General features: G+C 39.0%; 1 long non-coding RNA gene across 1 annotated transcript; it reads left to right on the forward strand.

Moving 5' to 3' along the window:
- Positions 1-1,247: 1,247 nt before the first annotated feature.
- On the forward strand, positions 1,248-14,750 carry LOC123288070 (uncharacterized). The gene is made up of 4 exons (XR_011498105.1): positions 1,248-1,385; positions 12,338-12,471; positions 14,302-14,345; positions 14,437-14,750. It is a non-coding gene; the product is annotated as an uncharacterized lncRNA (long non-coding RNA).
- The last annotated feature ends 4,882 nt before the right edge of the window (positions 14,751-19,632 follow it).

The raw sequence follows: 19,632 nt of genomic DNA on the forward strand, positions 1-19,632 counted from the left end.
TCACCTCCCAAATAAACTACTTGCATGAGAATCCTTATCTCAGACTGTGCTTCCGGGCAAACAAAACTAAGACAGTAGGATTCTATTTGTATGTGATTAAACATAAGTAGAATGGCAATATATTGTTAAGAGTAGGTAGAATAGGTAGGTAAGGGTACAAAAGCTAGAGCAGACTGCCTTGGTTTGAAACCAGGGTTTACAATTAACTAGCTGTGTGACTTTGAGCAAGTCACTTAACCCCTCTGTGCCTCAGTTTCCTCATCTGCTGAATGCAGATGATAACAATATTCACCTTTACTGTTGTTGTGAGGATTAGAGTTAAAATATGTAAGGAATTTAGAATAGTGACTTACATAGAGGAAGCACTCAAAGAATGTTAGCTATTATTATTATTAAAGATGTATACATTTACAATAAAACCATACGGGAAATGTTAAAAACGAAATTCAGAAAAATGGTTACTTTTGGAAGGGCAGGAGCTTGATGGGTTCACAGAGGGGTATATGAGGGTCTCAAAGGTATTAGTCATGTCCTGTGTTTTAAGTTGAGTAATGGATATATTTCTGTTGTTTTATTATTATGCTCTATAACTTACAAATAAATTACATCTTTTTAAATATCTATCAAATATTGCATAATTTTTAGAAGTCTAAAAAAAAAAACAATCTCCACCAAATATATTCAAAGTTTTGTGTCCTTCACGATCTTGGGGTCCTCTGCTTCAGCTCCAGTCAGCCCCCCACTGTCTTCCAGTATTCCGCATAGGCACCAGCCTCTTGGACCCACTCAGGGTGGCCCCCTCGAGGAAAGTGCCCAGGACACCTATACCTTGCAAGGCTTCGGGGGCCCAGCCCAAATCACATGATCCTTCTGGAGACACTGAGCAATCTTGTACTGTTATCTATAAAAATATATTGGTTTTTAAAATTTTCTTTCCTTTTAATGAGCACTGCACTTAAAACATCAAACAATTACTACATGTTTATTTTAGGAAAAAAGGATATTTGTGCAAAAGAAAAAAGTATGCTCACAAGATCCTCTCTCAGCTATAACCACTGTTAATATCTTGATGTATACCCTTTCGGATTTTATATTATACATTTTAAAACAAAATTACATTTTAAAGAAATGCTATTAAGTGATATCCTTAACATACCGGGACCATTTTTCTCTTTTGCTTTTTTCAATTAGACTCTCTCGTAGGAAGAAACAGCAGAGACGCTTCTGCTGCGAGGTCAGCAGAAGGAGGAAGAGTTTCCTGTAAGGACGCCCAGCACTAAGGAACACAGGGACCCATGACACTCCTCGGAAGGGAAGCCAAGAACGAGCTCACGGAGCGAGCGGGACGCTCCGGGGAGGCTGGCGGCGGAGCTCGAGGTCTCCCGGTGAGGTTCCGCCATTGCTGTGATCGCTCTGCAGCGTGTATCGCCCTCTCCCCGTCGACAGGCTTCCCTGCCGGGAGTTGGGTTTTTTTAGCTCCTTATAGCTTCTGTTTTTTTCATTGTCTTCTTCTCCATAACTTGAACGTATTGAAACCTTTGGCTTATTCGTGACGCATTATTACCCTTCTAGCCTCTCCTTATCTGATGGATTTTCACCTTTAGCCTTATTCTGTCAACCACTTAAATCTCTCTGCAGTTTCCGTTTCAGATTCCTGAGACTGATGGATCCTGATAATCTCCTAGGGGCGGGGCTTTTTGTGTCGGGTCTTTAGTTGGTTAATGCTCAAGAGATTGGCTGCCCTTGGGCCAGGTGCCCATTCCTGGCCCAGTGACCACATCCCTGCCCTCCCCGTCTCCCTCTCCCGGGGGCAGAGCCTTTGGTATAAAATGTGTCCGGCTAGAATTGTGGTGTCCTCTTGTGGAAACTTCGGGTATTACAAGCGCCATGATTGTCTTCTGGAATTGTTTTCAAATTATGGGTACATTAATTTAGGATGATGAAATTAATAGAGGCTGACAACCAGAATTTTAAGCATGGAATAGAGTGGAATGAAACTGAATGGAGCAGAACCGAAAAGAATTAAAGAGAAGAGAAAATATGAGTGTCACACAAAGATTGAGTATTCCTTCATGAAACTTTTATTTCAGGGGTGTGTGTGTGTGTGTGTGTGTGTATAAAACAATGTATATGATATTCAAAAAATTTAAAAACTGGCATGACATAAGAATAGATACCCACCGGGGCTGGCCCCGTGGCCGAGTGGTTAAGTTCGCGCGCTCCGCTGCAGGCGGCCCAGTGTTTCGTTGGTTCGGATCCTGGGCGCGGACATGGCACTGCTCATCAAACCACGCTGAGGCGGCGTCCCACATGCCACAACTAGAAGGACCCACAACGAAGAATACACAACTATGTACCGGGGGGCTTTGGGGAGAAAAAGGAAAAAATAAAATCTTAAAAAAAAAAAAAAAAAAAAAAGAATAGATACCCACCAAAAACAATTAGCACAGTTGTGCTGGTGGGAGCCAGATTACCCTCAACCTGTTACAGATGGGCATGGTTGTGATGCAAAATGTTTATTTCTTAATAGAAGTCCTGTCAAAAGAGTTTGAAAGGCACTGCTCTAGAACACAACTCAATATAATTATACATTGTAATTTTTAATGATTGCATAGTGTTTGTGCTATAATTCATGCAACCCAGGGGTTCTGTCCCTTTTCTCCCCTCCTCTTTACTCCCAAGGAATACAACACATTCCCACCAGTAAGAGAGGCCCTAAGTAATTTGGATACACTCTCATGACACAACTCTCCTGCCTCTGACACACAGTCATTCCCTCCCTCCCTTCTTCCTCCCCCTCTTTCTCTCCTCTTCTTTTCTCTTTCTCTCTCTCTCTCTCTCTCACACACACACACACACACATGTTGAGCATTACTGATTTTAACCATTTTCCTATTATTGTCTGTTTACGTTGGAGAGCTAGTGGAGTGGAATGGTTAAGAGTATGGGCTTTGAGCTAGACTGCTGGGACTGCATCCCGACTCTTCCCTTTACTAGGTGTATGACCAGGTTTCTTAACCTCTCTGTGCCTCAGTCCTTCATCTGTAAAATGGGAATGATAATACTATTAGTACGTCCCCATTGAGTTGTGTGTAAGGTCTGAATGAATTAGCCTATGCAAAGTGATCAGACAAGCATCTAGGACACAGCAAATACACAATTGTTAGTTATCATTATTTAGATTGTGTCCAGTTTTTCAGTATTACAAGTAAAAATGTTGATACAATGAATATCTTTGTAGCAAAATCTTTGGAAAACAGACTTTATTAGGTCTAATTGGGGAAATAGAATTGCTAGGTGAAAAGATATGTGCATTTTTAAGGTTTTTAAGAATTTTGCTAAATCATCCACCTGAAAGGATCTTCCACCACCGCTGTTTGAGAGCCCATTTCCCCAAACTCTGCCTGATACCAGCTCAACACAAGGTTGACATAAGGGAAGTCATATTGTAGAAAAGAAACCATACTGTAACTTGGAATGACCTGATTAACTAACCCATCCGGATATGCACCCTCCAGGAGATATGCATGCTCTGTAGATTTTATGGCCCCTACTAGTTGTGATAACTTTGTTCCTTTGAGCTCCTTAGGAATGTGATGACTCCAGGGCAGAGAGTCTATGCTGATAGCCATCATCTATGACAACTGAAAGATCTGGGTATAGGGTGTTGCTTTGGTCTCTGATGAAGATCCAGTAAAACAAAAGATTATCAGGAACTAAGACCCAAAGTCTGCCCCCACCCAGAGATCAGATGCCTCCCTGACCCACACAGCAGCCCCGACATAACCGGCCTGCAGTCTTTGTTCTGTAAGATGGTTCCTTAGGACATTAGTCCACCATCTTCCCCCTTGCTAGCAAGCTGTAATAAAAATGCTTTCTCTCCTACCACCTTGCCTCTTGACTGTTGGTATGTCTTGCATTGAGCAGAGGATCCCCACCTTGGGCAGTAACATAGTCAACACAAGATGTTATGATTTAAAACAAAAAACCTTGCTGATTTGATCATGGAATAATGATATTTATTATTATGTAAATTTGCTTGTCTTTGATTACCAGTGAGGTAGAAGAAGTTTTCAAGTGCTTCCTGGCTATTTCTGTAAGACCCTCCAGCAGAGCACCTTGAGATTGTGTCTTGAGGTTGAGTCACTTTTTTTTTTTTTTTGAGGAAGATTAGCCCTGAGCTAACATCTGCTCCCAATCCTCCTCTTTTTGCTGAGGAAGACTGGCCCTGAGCTAACATCTGTGCCCATCTTCCTCTACTTTATACGTGGGATGCCTACCACAGCATGGCTTGCCAAGGGATGCCATGTCTGTACCTGGGATCTGAACCAGTGAACCCCGGGGCGCCAAAGCGGAACGTGTGTACACTTAACCGCTGTGCCACTGAGCCGGCCCCTCGAGTCACTTTTTCTTTTCTTTTTTTTTAAAATTTTTTTTTCTGCTTTATCTCCCCAACTCCCCCCTGTACACAGTTGTATATCTTAGTTGCAGGTCCTTCTAGTTGTGGGATGTGGGACACCACCTCAACGTGGCCTGATGAGCGGTGCCATGTCCGCGCCCAGGATCTGAACCCTGGGCCGCCGCAGCGGAGCGCACGAAATTAACCACTTGGCCACGGAGCCGGCCCCTCGAGTCACTTTTATGTGTGACTATCTCCTAGTTAATTCATGAGGCTCTCACTTTTGAATCTCCCCCTCTGTCTGAGAACAAGTCCTGCATGCAATTGGTCCAAATACATCTTAGTTAAATTAAGTATCACAGTCACCACATCTAATCTCTGCAATGAACTTTTGAGCAGAATTATCTGGCAGTAAGAAAAGAAAGACATCAGATTGATCTACTCCGTCTCAAAATGGCCTTGGGCAAAGGGAGGTGGTATCCTTCCTTTGTGTTTCTGAGAACGAGATGATTTCATCAGAGTATTTAAATGCATTTCTTTTTTATTACTGCTTTTCTCTGGTTATATGCTGAAATGTTCCTACACAGAATTTGAAATATATTATGATGTACACCTGAAAGTTATATAATGTTATAATCCAATGTTACCGCAATAAAAAAAGAAGAAAAGGAAGAAAGAGAGAAAAAGAAATGTTCTCCTTCTCAAAGAAAAGAGAATTGTTTTCATATTTGAGACTACACAAATACTGTAGTTCCAAGTGGGACTGTCTTTTCATTATCAACAAATACTTATAAAGCAACTCTGTACACTACACATGTGTGTGGGAGGGAAGGACGGGTATGTATATGAAGTATAAAATACCTTCTCTTCCGGCAAGGAAGTCAGCCTTAGGTGGTGAAGGAAGTAGCATAGTGTGGGGAGAATGATGCTGAAGGGGCATCCAGAAATTGATGTTTTATACCCAGGCCTGCTCTAACTTACTGTGTCACCTCGAATAAATCCCTTACCCTCTCTGCACTTTTGTTTCTAAAACCTGGGAAATTAAGAACACGAGATTGTGTTTCTAACATCCTCCTCTAAGCTATGGGGTATAAGAGATAAAGGGATGGTACTAGAGAGAGAGACAGAGACTTGTAAGTGGCCATTGTCAGGCAGTGAGAGATGGGCCAGACAATAGAGAGTGGATGAAAGGGGAGAGATGGCATGTCCCGTGGAGGCAATCGAGAGGGATTTGTGTAGAAATTAGCATCTGAGCTGGACCTGGTGGGGAGGGAAGTATGGTACGTAGAGAAGAGGGTATGGAAAACAAATCTGGGAAAACAGCATGAGCAAAGAGCAGAAGCCAAGGTGGGAAAGTGCCAGGCACGCCCTTGGGACGGTGAAACAAGTGGTTTGGCTAGAAGAGAGGGTTCCTGTAAGTATCAATTGAGATGTCACTGAAAGAAGGCAACCATTATTGGGGAGGGCCTTGACCACACAGCACAGGAGTTTATCCTCAGGGCTCTAGGTCACTATAAAGTAGAAGGTCTCCTGTGCACACCTCTGACTGGATGGCATTTCCAGGAGTACTGAGTTGACCAAGAAGAAGAGTGCTGTGGTCTATTAGCGCTGTGCGCTCAGATCAGAGTGAAGGGTGGCAGCAGGGCACAGAGGAGCTCTTCTGTGGCATGTGTGTGTCATTCTAGCTGTAAGTTCAGGATGACTTGAAGGTTTTTGAACAGGATCAACACAAAGCAGTGTTTTAGGGCAGCTAACCTGTGTGAGGTACAGATGAGGCTGGAAGAAAGGAAGCGGTTAGGAGGCTCCTCCAGTGTTCGAGGCCTCATGCCTCTCTTCTGGCACTGGCAGTGGGCATGATGAAGTTCTGGCCACAAGGGCTGCTTGCAGCAAATGCCCAGTAGAAAATTCCCAGCAGGAAGTGGATGATGCAGGTCTGGAAGGTGGAGGAGGTGGAGGAAGGTCAGCGAATGGCAGTGGAATCACAGAACAGGGAAGGGGAACAGAGAAGAAACACTTCTTCCTCTAAGTGAGGGGGGAGAAGAGACTTTGAAAAGTTCCAAATGGAGGGGAAGGAGTTCATGCCTTTGTTTTTTTCTTTCTTCTCAGTAAAGTATGGTGTGGGGGAGGCAATCGACTGTAGTGGTGAGGAGCAGGAGTTTTGCGGACAGACAGAATCATTTTTAGTCATTGAATTTTAATTAATGGCTCCACCACTGGTGGAATATGTGATGATCAACAAGTTACTTTCAATCTAGCTAAGCTTCTGTTTCCTCATCTGTAAATGGAGAAATTAGTGATACCTTCTGACTGGGTCCATTGTGAGGATATTCATCTGGGACAGAGTAAAGACAATAAATAATAGGTATGGGTAAACTGTAATTTTTATTTTCATATATCTATATTTTTATATGTACTGAGAGTGGAAGGGGTTCAACCCCGTGGCCGGAGGCTGAAAAGTGGTCTAGGTTAGACAGCCCTTGAGGGGAGTGGGAGAGGGAGCCATTTTGTCATCAAACATCTGGATTCTCCTTTTCTCACTGTGTCTCCTTAAAAAAATTTTATTAAGGATTTTTTCAAACAAACACAAAGTAGAAAGAATAGCACGATGAACTCCTTTGTACCTATCACTCAGCTTCAATATTTAACCAATCTTGTCTCTTCTTTGTTGATGGAATTATTTTAAAGCAAATCCCCAATATGATTTCAAATAATCTTTTGAAAAGAACACATAAGTTCAATTCGCAGCGGTAACATAGATGAGATATCCCTGGGAAAAACTCCACTACTTTTTTTTTAATGCTGGATTAAATTAAGGGGGAAAAAACCTTTGAAAATGCATTGAAGAGTTGGAAAGAAAGAAAGGAACCTATGTTGGTAGCTGGTAACAAGATGTTTTAATTTTTGCCAATATTACAGGTCTGAAATTGTATCTCATTATCTACTTTGCATTTTCCTTGTTACTAATGAGACTGAGCATCGTTTCAAATGTTTATTGGACTTTGGGATTTCTCTTCAGTGACTTCCCTATTCAAATCCTTTGCTCACTTTGCGATTGGCTTGTTTCCCCTTTTTCTTATTGATTTCAAGGTGTTCCCTGATACATTCTGGATACCAATTCTTTGTTGGTAATAGGTACTGTGAATATTTTCTCCCAATCCATGGTTTGTCTTTTCACTTTTTGAAAGGTATCCTCTGATGCACAGTCAATTTATTAATATTTTCCTTTATGGTTTGTTCTTTATGTCTTGTTTAAAAAAGCATTTTTCCATGCAGGGTCATACAGATACTCTCCTATATTTCATTCTAGATGTTTTAAAGTTTTTCTTTTCACATTCATGTCTTTAATCCATCTGAAATATGTTTACGTTTGACGTGAAATAGGGATCTAATCTTACTTTGTTCCATATGGGTAACCAAGATTCCATCCTGGCTCCGTCAATCTGTAATGTTATGCCAATGAAGAAAAGGAAGCTGATGACTCACACCCTCCCCAACAGCTAAGGCTATTATCAGAACACAGGAGAAACGTTTACTAACTAAGTCTACTAGAAACAGACTGTAAGCGCAACTGGAGGAGAACCTGTTATGTGCTGTGGAAACTGAACAAACCAGCCTGCTTTAACAGAGAGAATGTCTTTCATTTTTCTCCACTGTCTTGTTCACCATTTCAGAAATTCAAAGTCTATTGGCCATTGGTGGGCACTGATTTTTGAGGCAGCCATTGTGCTTTCCCCACTTTCCCTACTGCCACCCCCATCAATTTTCTTTTGTTTAAAATCACCCCTTGCAGGGGCTGGCCCATTGGTGTAGTGGTTAAGTTCATGCTCTCCACTTTGGTGGCCTGGGGTTTGCAGGTTTGGATCCCAGGCGTGAACCTACACACTGCTCATCAAACCATGCTGTGGCGGTGTCCCATATGCAAAGTAGAGGACTGGCATGGATATGAGCTCAGGGACCATCTTCCTCAAGCAAAAAGAGTAAATTGGCAACAGATGTTAGCTCAGGGCCAATCTTCCTCACAAAAAAATAAATAAAAATAAAAAATAAAACCCTCCTTTGCAATATGCCTGTCTTATTCACCTTGTGTCCCTGAGAGCCTATTATAATGCTTAACTCATACTTTCCAGTGAATATTTCTTGCGTGAAAGTATTAGATGGATCAGATCCTTTCTTTCTATATTGATCCAGGGATTGCAGTACTCAGAAAACAATTAGGCAGAAAGGTATTTGCACATAATACATGCTGCAACGTACAGTCCTCATAGTAAAAGCCACAAATAGGGGCAGAAACATAGTCTGGGAAATATTTTTGTTCCACCTATTAGACGACCTACTGGAGGAAGAAGAAAGGTTTATTTCATGGGGCCGGCCCGGTGACACAGCGGTTAAGTGCGCACGTTCCGCTTCAGCGGCCTGGGGTTTGCCAGTTCAGATCCCAGGTGAGGACATGGCACCACTTGGCACACCATGCTGTGGCAGCGTCCCACATATAAAGTAGAGGAAGATGGGCACAGGTGTTAGCTCAGGGCCAGTCTTCCTCAAAAAAAATAACGTTTCATTTCAGTTGGCAAAATCACAGCACAGCGATTGCCAGACACTGAGTACCAGGAGAGAGGCACACAGCTAAAACCATGGGAAGGGTGACTGCCAGCCCACAGTCAGTTCAACACGTTTATCAAAGACCTATTAAATGATAATGTCTGTGTCTTGTATCACACCTGGCATCTAATAGGAACTTAATAAGCTTAGCTTATCATTGTAATTGTTATTGTTCTGTGCTAAGCACTTACAAAATAAAGAGGAATAAGACTAGATTTTTGCTCAAGTAATTTAAAAGGGTGATTGGCGTGGGGCAGTGGGGAAAGCCAAATTACATGGGGAACTAAGGCAAACTTAAGATCCACCTGGCTTGTCCTCCACAGATCAAATCCTAGTGACCACAGGCAAGGAGACAGCACATGGGCACTGGAGCCAGATAGGACCAAATGTTACATTCTGGTTTCACCACTGACACCACTTCTGGATCCTTAATCAAGTTTCTTGGTGTCTCTCATCTTCCTTTTCATCATCTGTGAAATGGAGATAAAATAAGAGCATTGAGGTGAGGGTTCACATAAAATGTACGTAATCGCATGTAATTATTCAGTGCGTGTCATGTGTATAGCACAATGTCAGGCACATGGTAAATATCCCATGAATGCTAGTAAGTATTAACATGAGAAAAAAAATTTGCACTAAATTCTGATCAAGTGAGTTTACAATTTTGTATTAAAAGAGTTTCTTGAGTAAGAACCTCTCAGACCCCTTTGTCCGCCTGAGAATGTTTTTCTATTTAAACAAATTCCAAAGAAGCATTCCTACCAGTCTATTACTCTCCACCACACTCTTAACAATGGAAAATGTTTCCTCCACTCAAACTTAGTTAATACTAAACAAGCAGTCTTTAAAGTCAGATATTTAAAATAAACTTTTAAGAATAAAAATTCTCTTAGAAAATATACTTATTAAATAGATATTATATTTATATTATCAATTAGGGTTAAATATATAATTTAATGAAATATATGATAATCTATATTATTATCTATATACTATATTATTATTTGTTAAAGTTAAATACAGTATGTATAATATTTATAGATTAATTTTTAACACTGAATCCCAAATTTGGAAAGATGTTTTCTTTCTTTTTTTCTGAAAATTTAAGAGAGTAGAAAATGATTTATTTCCTTATTAAATAAAATCAACAATTGAAGATATGTTATGATAGGTCCATCGAATCACCATTTTATCAAAGTTTTTAAAAATAGTAGGGAAGGGCTCACAATAAAAATGTAGTCGTCTTCTGCCTCACTTCTCCCTCCCTTGACTCTCGTCTCCAGAGACAACTACTATTAATTATTTGATTTTAGTCTTTTTGGCATTACTATCATATCTCTAATAATACCATTCCTCATACTATTTTTTCTTTAATTTTTTGCCATTGAAAAGTAATTTTATTTTTTTAATATAAAAGGTCAAACAAAATGATAGAATTGCAAAAACTAATTTAAAGATCGGATTCAAGATCATTTAAAGTGTGCCCAGCTTCTGAAGAGCATATATCTATAAGAAGCAATTTCCTTTAAACACATGGTATAATTTAAGTGGCAATGCATGGCTAAAAATAGTTAAGTTCAAATCAGCAAAAATAATCCCGAGTATGTGGATGCACTACAGCCAAGACTCTTACTATAGACTAGAGGTTGTACCCCTCAGCAATGTGCATGATGTTCCTCCTGACTGCTCTTGGCTGAAGTACTGAGGCCCAGAGCAGAGGCCAGACAGGCAACATAAATGAGAAGAGGGGCTGAGATGTAAGAAAAATCATCAACCAACAGAATTATAGTCACGTTTTCTTTATTTTTACTAAACTGTGGTGGAAGCATGCCCCATATCACAGTCACATGTTAAAGTAGGAGTAATGTGTCTATTTCTGCTGGGCTCCTATAGGAATTTCAAATTAGTCTGTGCCATCTTTGTTCAGGGTGAGACTCCTTCTTCAGGAAACTACCCTCACTCCCACCCTCACCCCTACTCTTGTTCTGGCAGCTTTCTTTGCCCTCAGGTACTGTGTTAGTCTCTTTGGGTAGCTGTAAAAAAATACCATAGACTGAGTGCCTTATAAATAACAGAAAATTATTTCCCACAGTTCTAGAGGCTGAAAGCCCAAGATTAGGGTGCCATCATGGTTAGGTTCTGGTGAGGGCCCTCTTCTGGGTTGCAGACTGCCAGCTTCTCCTTGTATCCCCACATGGCAAAAAGATGGCAGGAGCACTCCCTGGCATCCCTTTTATAAGGGCACTAATCCCATTCTTGAGGGCTCCACCCTCATGACCTAATTCCTTCCCAAAGGCCCCACCTCCTAATACCACCATATTAGGGGTTAGGATTTCAACATATGAATTTGGGGGGACACAAACATTCAGTCCATTGTAAGTACTGTTGGAAGGTGGTTGGTTTGTGAGCTGGCTGCTGATGGTCTTCATTCTATTCAATCTGGGCATAGAGTCCCTTCCACACGGTTCCCTGGCACTTGTGATGGACTCTCTTTCTTCCCTTCCTTGCTGGGACTCAGGTTCTCCTCTATTTCCCCTCGTCCCTTGTCCTAGTCTCTCTTTTCACAGCTCCATCCTCTTCCCCAGTCTGAGTCTTGTCTAGTTTCTGGATATGGAAAATTTTGCTTTACAAGTGTGCTTCTAAAGCAAGTGGGCTGGGTCTATTGATTTGGGCAGTGAGAAGAAGGAAAAAGCAGAGATTAGAAAGAGCAGCAGGAGCAGTAAACACACAGGAAATATGCTTACATACTCACATATGTGGAAGATATTATTACATGTGTATTATGTTGAAGATATTTTAAACATGATTCTGAAAAATAAAAGTATCTCAATTATTACATTACCTGATAATTCACTACTTCTTTAATTTAGAACCGGAAATTTGGTACCTCTCCTTCTGTTTCTAGCTGTCAGTCTTGTGAAACAGAATTCAAAAAACTTTATTTAAAATGGGGTCAGGAGGCCAGAAGGGGGAGCTTCACACACTACTACTCCACATCAATTACAGACCCCAAACAGGAAGAAGTCAATTACAGATCCCAACAGGAAGTTGTCAGTTACTTCCCCAGCAGGAGGAAGGAAGATTTCCTCCTTGCCCAGCAACTCAGCCAATGAGAAACCATCACCACCCTGAACTCTCACTTTCCTCCAATGGATTATCATTCAAAACAACCCCTCCCAACTTCCTCCTTTTTCTCTATAAAGCAGTGTGGTTCTCATTCATTTGCTGGACATGCCTATGGCTTTTGCTATAGCTTGCTTGTCCTGAATTGCAATTACTCTGCTATTCCCAAATAAACCCATTTTGCTGGTAAAATAACTGGCTGTTTTATTTGTTTAGGTCAACATTACATGGTCATCAGAAGTGGGATCCAGAGAAAACCCCCAACAACTCTGAGGCTGGTGAGCAAATAGGTACTAGTACCCACAGAGCCATTGAGCTTTCTGCTTTCTTGCCGACCCTGGAGTTTGGGTGTAAGTTTCCTTCTAGATTTGATCTCCCCTCTCTTTGCATTTTGAGTTCTCTGGCTTGATTTGGTATCTGTTTTATACAGACTTTGTCCCTTCTCTATAAGGGCTTTGTCCTTTCCGTGAGTACTTGTTGGTATAATTAGGCCAATTGTAAGTGGGCTAGCATTTGCCATGATTCCTTTGAATCAGGCTTTAGGAATTTTTCTTTTGCTCTAGAGAAAAACCTCTGAAAAAGGAGATCCCAGGCATCTAAATGCTTTGAGGGCCGCTCCCCCTACCCCCGCTTCAAGGGCCCTAGCTGGTTTTATGTTTAAAAACTGTGGTGCATCCTCATGTGCATTTCTAACTAAATGAACCAACTTAACCAAAAGTAATCTAGAGGCAGAAGTTTCTACAAGGCAAAATGACTTCAAAAACAGCTCTAAAAGAATCCTTACAGCATGCAAATAAAAAACATTTGGTAAAATTTAAAAAAAACATTTGGCCACCTGAGCAGGTAACTTAGTCCATCTGCTAGAAAATTCTTAGGAGTTTTGCACATGGGATATGGCCAAAATTTTAAAATAAGGCTATAAGATCTCTGTGTTTATCTGTATGTTATATATGTCCATGTATGTATGTTATAGTTTTGTGCTATTTTTCTACCTGTGGATGGTATTGACAAAATTAGTTTATAAAAGAGTTTTATTTAATTAGCTTAAGGAAAATCAAATGTTTATATAAATTAAGTATTCCTAAAAAAAATTTCTCAGGATATAATGGAAACTAACCCAAATGCTTTTCAGGTTCACGTGATCTGGAAAAATATCATAATTAAAGCTAGTTTAAGTTTGTTGGTTTAATTGAAACAGGCATGTCTCTAGAGTTATCAGCATTAAATATTATATTTTTATTCTACCTGGGTTTACTAGTCAAATAAGTGCATGTTATTTCTGGTGCAAAATTTATCAGCCAAAAAAAAAGATTCTCTTGAGATGATGGCTGACTTTGTCTAATGTCTCATGAAGTTTCATGAATAATCTAAACATAATTGCTGGGAACAAATTATTTAGATAGATGAAAATGGGATAAGAGTTTTAGGTGCAATAATTATGTTTTATTGTATGTATGCTTAAAAAAATAGCATCTCCAAATCTTTTTGGGTAACTTAAAGCTTTAGAGTTTCTGCTAAGTTAAATTAAATGACGGAATTTCATTGAATATCTGGATCATTCTCCAAACAAGGTACAATACTAAAACATTAATTACTAAACTTACATCTGTGTACTTTTGGCTTCCTATTGTAGAGAAACCAAAGAAAAAATTGAGTCTGTTAGTAACAATACCTTGTGCCACATTGAAAGATTGCACTATTTTAAAGGGCATATGATTCTAGAAATTATGAAATGTATTTATAAATTTTCTATTCCAAAATTGCTTACTTAGTTTTCACTAGGAATCAAGGATCCTAAGGGTTAAGAATTCTAATTAACATATGTGATTAAAGCTACTAGTAATGATAAGGAAATATCTCTGTATGAAAGAAAGTAGGATGTGTGTTAGTTAGAAAAACATATGAGGTATGGGGATACGTTTTTGTTGAAGAAAAAGAAATTAATTTTGTCCTAAAGTAAAATGGTGGCCAGAATAAGAAAAGAAAGGATAGGATGAAATCTGAATGTGAGAAGAAAGTTGTAGAAGGTTTGTGAAACAGGAATCTTTGGACAGAAACTTTATATGTGATCCATCTGGATAAGAATAAACAAAATTGCTATAAGGGTTTTAAAATAAGCTTTAATATTAATAGTGTATTTATGTAAAGCTGGAACTTAGCTTTCTTTCATCTGTTAACAGGACAAGGTCCGCTTCTGCTGTTGGTCCCCTCCTGATGAGAGGCTGTAAGAGGTTTTTCCCTAGTTTTCTGTTATATCAAAATTATTTCCTGTGCTTTATTTTAAAGATTTTATTTTTTCCTTTTTCTCCCCAAAGCCCCCCTGTACACAGTTGTATATTCTTCATTGTGGGTCCTTCTAGTGGTGGCATGTGGGACGCTGCCTCAGTGTGGTCTGATGAGCAGTGCCATGTCCACGCCCAGGATTCGAAACAACGAAACACTGGGCTGCCTGCAGTGGAGCGCACGAACTTAACTGCTCAGCCACGGGGCCAGCCCCTCCTGTGCTTTATTTTAAAGGCTGAGTCTTTTCTATTAAAAAGTGCTAAGGTTTTGCAGCTATGTAACCTTCTATATTTGTCTTTGAAATCCTTTTGTTACTGGTTAAATGGATAATTAAATATTGTTTCATAATTTTCTGTGATCCTATTTGGTCTTATGTCCAAAGCCTTTTGACATTTTTGACAAACTTCCCAAAAATCAAATTCTAAATAAAGTCTTTTTGACCTGAAAATAACTTTGGGAATTTCCAGATGGTGCCTGGGACTTCTCAAAGGATTTGTTCTCTCTTCCTATAAAAAGGGAAATGTTGAACTAATTGGACTTATTTGATATGTCAAATTACATGGAAAGCATCATCAAATAAATGATGATAAACCTTCTTACATTATATTATATAGGTGAATGTTGTTAAAATAAATGTTCTAGAGATTGTATGAAAATTCCTAAAATTCTGATATTTCCTGGTATAATGTTATTAGTCATAGTTTTAGAATGTATGTCACAGAAGTGACCAAATTTACTTGTTGATTATGTTATAACGAACCTTCACCAGATCTTTAACCATTGCTATTTTTAATTTTTTGTCATTTACAGACAGTTATTATTTTACTCTGGTGCTTTTACAAATATGTTTTATCTGCAGAGAAATTCATTGAAAAATACTCTAGAATGCAGGTGTTTGATAACTTTAAGATCATCACACTGAGCTGCATTTAAAGGACCTTCTTTTCTCCTCTATGAGAAAATGTATATTTGCAACAAAGGTTAAAACATTTGTCTTTGTCTCCCTACCTGATCTTTCCAGAATTCAGAAACTCTTAAGTATTCCTTTCATGACAATATATGTATTTCCATAAATTCAATGAGAATCTGTTCTTCTTAGAGCAGGACACAATTGGAAGGATTAGCTATATTATCAAGCATTTGACCAGCATGTCATATTCGAAAGAGATATATACAGACTCACATATTTACTACGATTATCTTTGATAAAAATGGGAGTAATCATGGAGTGACATAAGCATCATGGTGGAGTGAACTTTCCCAGTAATCTTCCCCCTCTGACATACAATGAAAAAACATACTCCAACAAAGGACATCCAAACACAAGACAGATTTTAATGTCAGAGAGAGACGTGCAGCCATACAACAGAGGGCAGAGAGGCTGGAGCCCCCCTCAGAAGAGGTGGAACAGGGTGAGAGAAAACTTCACTCCCCACCCAAAAACATCCATACTCCTGACTGTTGATCAACAATGCTTTTGAAGAAAGATCTTGATGAAAAAGGGAAAATGTGAAAGACAATAAAGGAAAACTCATTTAAAATGAAGTCAGAAGTCCAGAAGGGAGAGCCCTCGCACACTACTACTCCACATCAATTACAGACCCCAACAGGAAAAATCATCAGTTTAACTACCCTCAGCAGAAGGAAGATTTCCTCCTTGCCCAGCAACTCAGCCAATGAGAAATCATCACCACCCTGAACTCTCACTTTCCAACAATGGATTTTCATTCAAAACAACCCCTCCCAACTTCCTCCTTTTTCTCCATAAAGTAACGTTCTTCTCGTTTGTTTGCTGGACTTGCGTATGGCTTTTGCTATAGCTTGCTTGTCCTGAATTGCAATTCCTCTCCTATTCCAAAATAAACCCATTTTGATGGTAAAATAACTAGCTGTTTTGTTTAAGTCCACAGTCTCAGGTCTTGTGCTTATTATAGAATTTTTGCCTTGGATTCTTTAACTGGAAGCAAAAGTCAGCTTTATTTAAAAGGAAAAATAGTAATTCACAAACATTGGTACTTCTGAACATGAAAAGAATCCATGATTTTTTTATTTAAGGTTATTTCAGAGATATTTATAATAAATTTGGTTCTCCAACAGCTTCCTAGTAGGTTTTCGGTATTGTATTGCACTGCAATTCAACCACTTGAGTTTTTAGATCTTCAAGCTCACACTATTAATATTAATTGAACAATGTTAGTTCATTTTCCTCAAGTTTTAAACCAGAGAATCTTTCCTGAAAACCATTCTTCAACTCCGCAATTCTAGGGATGTAGCTGCTTAGATCATCACTCTCATTTCTGGGAACCAGCTCCAGTGTAGGAAAGTAGGACACATTATATCTTGAAAATCATAGTTCATGCAACTATGGTTAATGCCCTTGCAGAATACTGTGTTTGCATTCATGAGAACTTCAACCTCAAAGCTTTGGTTCATTCTTTGTTGGTGAACTGAGGTAGGAATTTTCTCTTGAATGACACGAACAATCTGATTTCTTTAATTTTAATCAACAAAAAAATTACTTTGCATTTCCTTCTAAGTTCCCTAAAAAAGTCATACGTGATAGCTAATTATGTTGTAAATCATCTAAAAATAGTGCCTTGTTTCCTTACACAGGAGTGGATATCATTAGCACTTTAAGCATGGTAGAATGCAGTGTTGTTGCAAATGTTTCATATTTCTTTTTTAATGTATTCAACCATTGCCTTAGAAGAAATATAACTTCAGTCTGCCTAGCAGGTTTATCTACCAGCTCCTGCTCTTTTTGATAAGAAATAAATTTGTATTTCAACTAATGTTATTTTTTCACTTTTCCTTTTTCTTTGCTTATTGATAGCTGGGCAAGAGTTCTTTTTTATTTTTACCATCAAAACAGCATCACAGTTACCTTCTTCACTGTTGGGCAAAATATTTATATACCTAAATAGCAAGCTTTTCTCTCTTTTTAAAATTTTTTTCATTGCAGTAACATTGGTTTATAATATTATATAAATTTTGGGTGTACATCATTATATTTTGATTTCTGTGTAGATTACATAATGTTCACCACCCAAAATCTAATTACCATTCATCACCACACACGTGTCTAGTCACCTCTTTTGCCCTCCTCCCTCCCCCTTCCCCTCTGGTAGCTACCAATCCAATCTCTGTCTCTATGTGTTTGTTTGTTGTTGTTTTTATCTTCTATTTATGAGTAAGATCATACGGTATTGGGCTTTCTCCCTCTGACTTATTTCGCTTAGAATAATACCCTCAAGGTCCATCCATGTTGTCACAAATGGCCAGATTTAACCGTTTTCTATGGCTGAGTAGTATTACATTGTGCATATATACCACATCTTCGTAATTCATTCATCCCTTTATGGGCACCTTGGTTGCTTCCAAGTCTTGGCTATTGTGAATAATGCTGCAATGAACATAGAGGTGCATATATCTTTACACATTCATGTTTTCATGTTCTTTGGATAAATACCCAGCAGTGGAATAGCTGGATCATGCGGTAGTTATATTCTTAATTTTTTGAGGAATCTTCATACTGTTTTCCGTAGTGGCTGCACCAGTTTGCACTCCCATCAGCAGTGTATGAGAGTTCCATTCTCTCCACATCCTCTCCAACACTTGCTGTTTCCTGTATTGTTAATTATGGCCATTCTGATGGGAATGAGGTGATATTTCATTGTAGTTTTGATTTGCATTTCCCTGATATTTAATGATGTTGAATGTCCTTTCACATGCCTGTTGGCTATCTGTTTATCTTCTTTGGAGAAGTTTCTATTCAGATCTTTTACCCATTTTTTAATTGGGTTATTAATTTTTTTGTTGTTGAGATGTATGAGTTCTTCGTATATTTGGGGTATTAACCCATTATCAGATATACGGTTTGTGAATATTTCTCGCAATTGTTAGGTTATCTTTTCATTTTGTTGACGGTTTCCTTTGCCATGCAGAAGCTTTTTGGTTTGATGTAGGCCCATCTGTTTATTTTTTCTATTGTTTCGCTTGCCTGGTCAGACATAGTACTTGAAAATATGCTGCTAAGACGGACGTTGAAGAACGTACTGCCTATGTTTTCTTCTAGAAGTTTCATGACTTCAGGTCTTACATTCAAGTCTTTAATCCATTTTGAGTTAACTTTTGTGTATGGCGTAAGATAATGGTCTACTTTCATTCTTTTGCATGTGGCTGTCCAGTTTTCCCAACATCATTTATTGAAGAGACTTTCCTCCCTCCATTGTATGTTCTTGGCTCTCTTGTTGAAAATTAGCTGTCCATAGATGTGTGGGCTTATTTCTGGGCTCTCAGTTCTGTTGCATTGATCTATGTGTCTGTTTTTGTGCCAGGGCCATGCTGTTTTGATTATATGGCTTTGTAATACATTTTGAAATCAGGGAGTGTGATGCCTCCAGCTTTGTTCTTCTTTCTCAGGATTCCTTTGGCTATTTGGGGTGTTTTGTTGTTCCATATAAACTTTAGGATTCTTTGTTCTATTTCTGTGAAGAATGTCGTTGGAACTTTGACTGGGATTGCGTCGGATCTGTAGATTGCTAAGGAAGTGTGGACATTTTAACTATGTTAATTCTTCCAATCCAAGAGCATGGAATATATTTCTATTTCTTTGTGCCTTCTTCAATTTATTTCAACAATATTTTGTAGTTTTCAGTGTATAGATCTTTCAACTCTTAAGTTTATTCCTAGGTATCTTATTCTTTTTGTTGCAATTGTAAATGGGATTGTATTCTTAATTTCTTTTTCTGCTACTTCATTGTTAATGTATAGAAACACAACTGATTTTTGTATCCTGCAACTTTACCATATTCATTTATTATTTTTAAAAGATTTTTGGTGAATTCTTTAGGTTTTTTTTTTTTTTTGAGGAAGATTAGCCCTGAGCTAACATCTGCCACCAATCCTCCTCTTTTTGCTAAGGAAAACTGGCCCTGAGCTAACATCCATGCCCATCTTCCTCTACTTTATATGTGGGACACCTGCTACAGCACGGCTTGACAAGCAGTGCTCAGGTCAGCACCTGGGATCTGAACCTGGGATCCAAACCTGAACCCTGGCCTGCTGAAGCAGAATGCATGAACTTAACCACTGTGCCACTGGGAAGGCCCCTCTTTGGCATTTTTTATATATAAAATCAAGTCATCTGCAAATAGTGACAGTGTCACTTCTTCCTTTCCAATTTGGATCCATTTTATTTCTTTTTCTTGCCTGATCGCTCTGGCTAG

This window comes from Equus asinus, chromosome 1, assembly GCF_041296235.1.
Source record: "Equus asinus isolate D_3611 breed Donkey chromosome 1, EquAss-T2T_v2, whole genome shotgun sequence".
NCBI classification, from domain to species: Eukaryota; Metazoa; Chordata; class Mammalia; order Perissodactyla; family Equidae; genus Equus; species Equus asinus.